The sequence below is a fragment of the Colobus angolensis genome, unplaced genomic scaffold (genome assembly GCF_000951035.1).
Source record: "Colobus angolensis palliatus isolate OR3802 unplaced genomic scaffold, Cang.pa_1.0 Scaffold91, whole genome shotgun sequence".
Classification (NCBI taxonomy): domain Eukaryota; kingdom Metazoa; phylum Chordata; class Mammalia; order Primates; family Cercopithecidae; genus Colobus; species Colobus angolensis.
Window position 1 is genome coordinate 5,567,710 of NW_012123043.1, and position 5,618 is coordinate 5,573,327.

Below are 5,618 nucleotides of genomic sequence, written 5' to 3' on the forward strand. Positions count from 1 at the left end.
CGCCCCGCCCCCGAATTAGGAGGGGCAGCGCCTTCCGCTGTGGATGGAGTTTATCCTTAGGGTTTCAGTTGAGCCAACTTTTATTGACCATTTACTATGTATCAGAGTTCCTGCCCTGAGGAAGTTAAGTCTGGTAGAAAGGATCAGTCCCATAAGCCAATCATTCAATCATGTCAGTACACAGTGGTAGGTGCAGTAAAACCCAGGAGGGGGTTTTGGAAAGAGTATTGGAAATGGAGAAGGATTTTCCAGTAGAGATAACAGCTTGAACATACAAACAGCATGTTCGTGAGAAAGCAATAGTAGTAATAATAATAATAACGTAACACTTTTGGTCACTTTCATATCCTAGGCACTGTTCTAATTGCATTGCATGATTAATCACACAACCCTATGAGATAGGTACTCTTATTTCCACTTTACAATAAGGAAAGTGAGGCATAGGTAGATTAAGCAATTTGCCAAAATTCACATGGCTAATAAGTGATGGAGATTATTGGGAGGTGGAGATGTTGCAGGGAAAATAAATATCAACAATCCATAGATTGATGGTCAGACTTGAGAGGGGCAAAAGACTCTTGAAATAATCCAGACAAAAATGATAGGACTTAATTTAAGGCAGTGGTACTGATGATTATAAGGAAGGGATGTAAAAGTAGGAAATAAAATTAGGACATAGTGACAGATTGGGGGGACGATGAGGTATTAAGATTCAGGTGTCTGGCGTATCTGCCTGAGTAGATGCTAGCCCGTTGGCATTGGTGGGACGTTCACCCCAATTATATACACAAGGCGAGTTATTCAAGGGAAGAAGATGCTGTGCTCATTTCTGGACATTTTTGAATTTGAGGTGTCTCTGGTACAAACAGGTAGAGATACCCAACGGGGTATCCTTCAACGGACTGAAGGGCATAAATCAGAAGGGGCGAGATCAGAATTGGAGATATAAATCTGGGAGTTATGTGCATATGGGTGATAGCCGCTATTTAATGCTACTGTGTGTAAGGCACTGTTTTAAACGCTCTGCATGTGTTAGCTCACTGAGTCTTTGCAACCACCATATTGAGTAGGTACGATATTATCATTTTGCAGAGCAGGCAACGGGGGCAAAGAGAAGTTAACGAACTTTAAGAGATATGAACACTTTTGAGGCGCCTTTTTTTTTCCTTTTGGCGGGGGACGGGAGACGGGGGTGGGTGGGTGGTGTCCAGCAGCCTCAGAAAAAGGGAGAAAGCTCAAAAAGTAGAACGTCAACACTGAAATGACCTCTTTCATCCAAAAAGGTGCCAAACGTATGCAAGGACTGTTTGTCAAGACCTTAGTTCTGCTTTCAGATTCACCTAGTGGAAGGAAATCTCTTATGCTTAAGAAGTCTTCAATTAAAAGGGGGGATAAGAGCTCACAGTGGTCCTGGGAGAATGTAGTCCTTTTCTTAGATCTCTAGGGCTTTGGGACCTGGAGCCTCTTCCTGCTCCCTACTGCAATGGAGAATCAAGCCCAGGGGACAGCTAACACACTATTAGAATTATCAGTGCAAGATAGATATGCGATGTGGCAAGTTATGATAGAATCTAGGTAGTGTGTATAGAGGAATTTGATGCAAATTTCTTTTAACTTTACTGAATATTTGATAATACTAAAGAAGTTGGGTAGAAGAATTCTTATCGTCGATGGCTCTTTGGTGCGCATTCTGTGTCTCTGAGGGTCTTGATGAAGATTATGTCTTGTTATGTGCCCTCTCGGGAGAGCGTTGACTATTTTCACTCTTAACGTTTGCATACTACAAGCCAGGTAGGCATAACTTTGAGACAAATTCTAGACTTATATGAGTTATGACTATTATTTAACTGACATCGACAGCAAGAACAAGCCTAAGAAAATCTTTCCCAATTCTCAGCTGCGTCCTACGATTCCCTCTCGCTCCCAACTCTCAAGGTCTCCCAGTCCCGCTTCCTCCATTTCCGGTAGTGACCCTAAGTGATGAGATTCTATTGCTCCCAGATCGGGCCGCAGTTGTTTGGCTCCCAACGGACCCGGTGTGACGTTAAGGGAGGGGGCGGTTGCCGGCGTCTTGAGGGGAACCTAGGGACCGACAGGACTCTCCAGGAAGGCAACCGCTACCCCGCCCGCAGCAGACGCTCCCCTTGCCCTTTATGATGTTTACATGGGCGGAGGGATCCCTCCCAGCTGACAGCCACACCGCGCCGGCCCTTCTTTTTTTAAAGAGCCTAGCCACGGGCGCTGATTGGCCGGCGGCCGGGCGCGTCAGCCTCCAGGGGCGGGGCCTGGGTCGCATTGTCTCGTCTGGGGCCGGCTGGACACCCCAGAGGCCGGACCTGGGCAACCCTAGCCTGGAGGTGCCGGGGCTGGAGCTCCCAGAGGGGTGGGTGCGAAGTCTGGGCGGGGTCAGGTTCGGGTTCCCAGGCCATAGCGGAGCTGCAGCCCCGGCGACCTGAGCGGAACCCAGCCCCGCTCTGAGTGCCACGTCTCCAGGAACCCCCTCCTTACTCTTGGACAACACTCCGCCCCCGCCCGGGCCTCCGTCCCCCAAACCGCCCTCATTTGTGCAGCGCCAGATCCTTTGGACACATCCATAGGTGTCTCCATCCTCATCTGGTCCATCCAGCTCCTAGATCTCGATCCCACGCCTCCAACCGGCTGCACCCCACTCTCCAGCCTGCGCCCCAGATCTGCAGCCTTCACCCCTAGATCCACCCGCCTGGTGATGAGGCGCTCCCCGCGTTCCTTCCGGTAGCTGCGTTGTGAAGACCACGCTGCCGGCTTGCAAACTTGGCGGGACTTCCTCCCTCCCCTCCCCTTGGGCGCCGTGCAACTGCCCTGGGACCGGGTTCGGGGATGAGGGGGGCAGGCCGAGCTCCCCAGCGGCCGGCGCAGCACGTAGCGCACGTGTAGGGCCCGCTCCCCACCCCCTCGCCGCCTCTGAAACTTTCCAGAGCTCCCGGTGTCGTCAGTGAGCCTCCCTTCCGCCCTGGCCTCCGGTCTCTGCCTCGCGCGTGCTTCTACCACCACTCTTCTAGCACCACCCTTCCCCTCCCAGACTGGTGGATCCTCTTGTCTCCCCCAATCTCCAGTGCACCGGCTTTCCCTCGTCCTCTGCGCAGTCCATCTCAGCTTATTTCTCCAATTCAATGCCATTCTCTCCTCACCACCTCTAGGTGCCCTAGAATGTTTGCTGTCAGATGTCCCCTGTGAAACCCACAAACCCTTGCGATTTGGCCTTCTTGTTTTATTTTGTGTGTTCCCACAACGTCTTGTTACTATCCCCATTACAACACTTATAACTCAGTATTTTTCTTTTTTCCGCGGTGTCCCTGCACTCTCCTCATACATGTTCCTCTCCTGCCAGATTGTAAGCCTCTAGAGGGAAGGAGTAATGTCTCTCTCCTTGGCACCAGGCACGTGGCAGACGCTCCACAAATATTTGTTGAAAGGGAGGGTAAATGGCCTTGAGTTTCTGTGGCTCCGACTGGCTGAGGATGGAGCTTTGGGCTGGACAAAGAAAAATCTGGTTGACCTCATGAAGCAGGAAGGACGCTCAGAATGGTGTTGAGAGAGCCTCCACGATGGGTGGGCACCATCCATCGTGGTGAGATAAACCCATCCTCCCCCATTCCCTGCCCTGCTTAATTCCCAGGAACCAGCAACCCCTCCTGTGCTGTCATCTTCTGCTGAGCTGGTCCCTTTTGGGGGACTTCGGTGCTCCCTGTTCTGCCCTAGCCCCAGCTGTCGGTGCTGCTCTTGGGGAACGGCTCACACCTTGACCAGGCGCTCATTTCTGGGTTTCTGTCCTTGGGAAGCTGGGTCTAGGTCCTAAGAGCCACCTTGGTAACTAATAAATGCCTCTTCCTCCTCCCATCTGCTCTTCCTCTCCTGTCCTGGAATCCCTTTCTGATGACTCAGCCCAACTGAGATCCAGGGTAACTGCATCCTCAGCCTAGGCCTTTGGTTTACCTGGGTGTGGGGCTCAAAGGGCTAGACCCTTGTCGGGGTCAGTCGCTGACAAGTGGAACATTCCCACGGTGCTGCCAGCCCTGCCCACAGGGATTGGGAAGGGCAGAGTTAACCACACCAGGGCTTCAGGGCTTGTTTCTTCCCATTCCGGTTGGGCAACTTTAGAAGCCCTGGACTCCCAAGGAGCAATCCTGTGAGCTGCTTAGAGAAGCTGTGAGGATTAGAGGGAACCTCATGTTCCCTGTTCATCCCTCAGTGGCACCACCAGCACTCATAATTCGGGTCTCTGGGCTGAGGGGCCCCTGGCAGCATGCTCAATGGCCGTGGATAGCTGGAATGTTTGGAATTGCCTGCATCTTGGATGAAAGTCTTACAATAGAATGAAAACTGCTGCAACACTGTGTCAGCACTTTACAGACCACCACTGTAAATTCCCAATTGAAACTGGGAATTTGGAATTCCATGTTCAACCAAATCATGCTGAGTGCCCAGCACAGCATCTGACACACTAAATGCTGCAGGTGAATTCCCTTTTTCCTCTTTCCTGGCAGGAAGCAGGGACATGAGAACCACTAGAAGCACTGTAATAACATGAATAAGATGGCCATTAGCCGGGCGGAAATCATAGTCTACTGAGCACATGAGCCCTGTGAAATGAGTGGTATTAGTGTTACCATTTTTCAGATGGAGAAATTGACACTCAGAAAGGTTAATTAGCCAAAAATCAGACAGTAATAGCAGAGCTAGGAAAAGAACGTTCATCCTAGTACCTACCTTTGATCTTCCCAAAACACCAAACTGACTTTTCTAAAGCTGAGGAAAAAGGACACAGAAGCCTCATCTCAGATCTCACCACCAGCTGCCCCTTAATCTGCCAACATTGATCCACTCTCCCCTCTAGACTACAGTGGCTTCAAACTTTGACTAATCTCCAGTATTTTTGTTTACATAGCAACAGCAACAAAAGTTTCACAAAACAGTATTACCTTTATATAGTGATGGACTTACATATGCTGGTTGAAACTCATTAAGTTGATTTTGTGACTTACAATGGACCTGGGCAACATAGGAAGATCCCCAACCCCATTTCTATAAAAAAGAAAAAAAAAGGCTGGGCGCGGTAGCTCATGCCTGTAATCCCAACATTTTGGGAGACCAAGGCGGGCAGATGATGAGGTCAGGAGATCAAGACTATCTCGGCCAACATGGTGAAACCCCGTCTCTAATAAAAATACAAAAATTAGCCTGGCATGGTGGCACGTGCCTGTAGTCTCAGCTACCCAGGAGGCTGAGGCAGGAGAATTGCTTGAACTCAGGAGGCAGAGCTGCAGTGAGCAAAGATCGGGCCACTGCGCTCCAGCCTGGGCGACAAAACAAGACTCTGTCTCCAAAAAAAAAAAAAATAGGTGTGGTGGCACACACCTGTGGTTCTAGCTATTTGGGAGGCTGAGGTGGGAGGATCACTTAAGCCCAGGAGTTTGAGGCTACAATGAGCTATGATTGTGTCACTGCACTCCAGCCTGGGTGACAAAGCAAGACCCCATCTCTAAAAAATAACAATAATCGGCCGGGCGCGGTGGCTCACACCTGTAATCCCAGCACTTTGGGAGGCCGAGGCGGGCGGATCACGAGGTCAGGAGATCGAG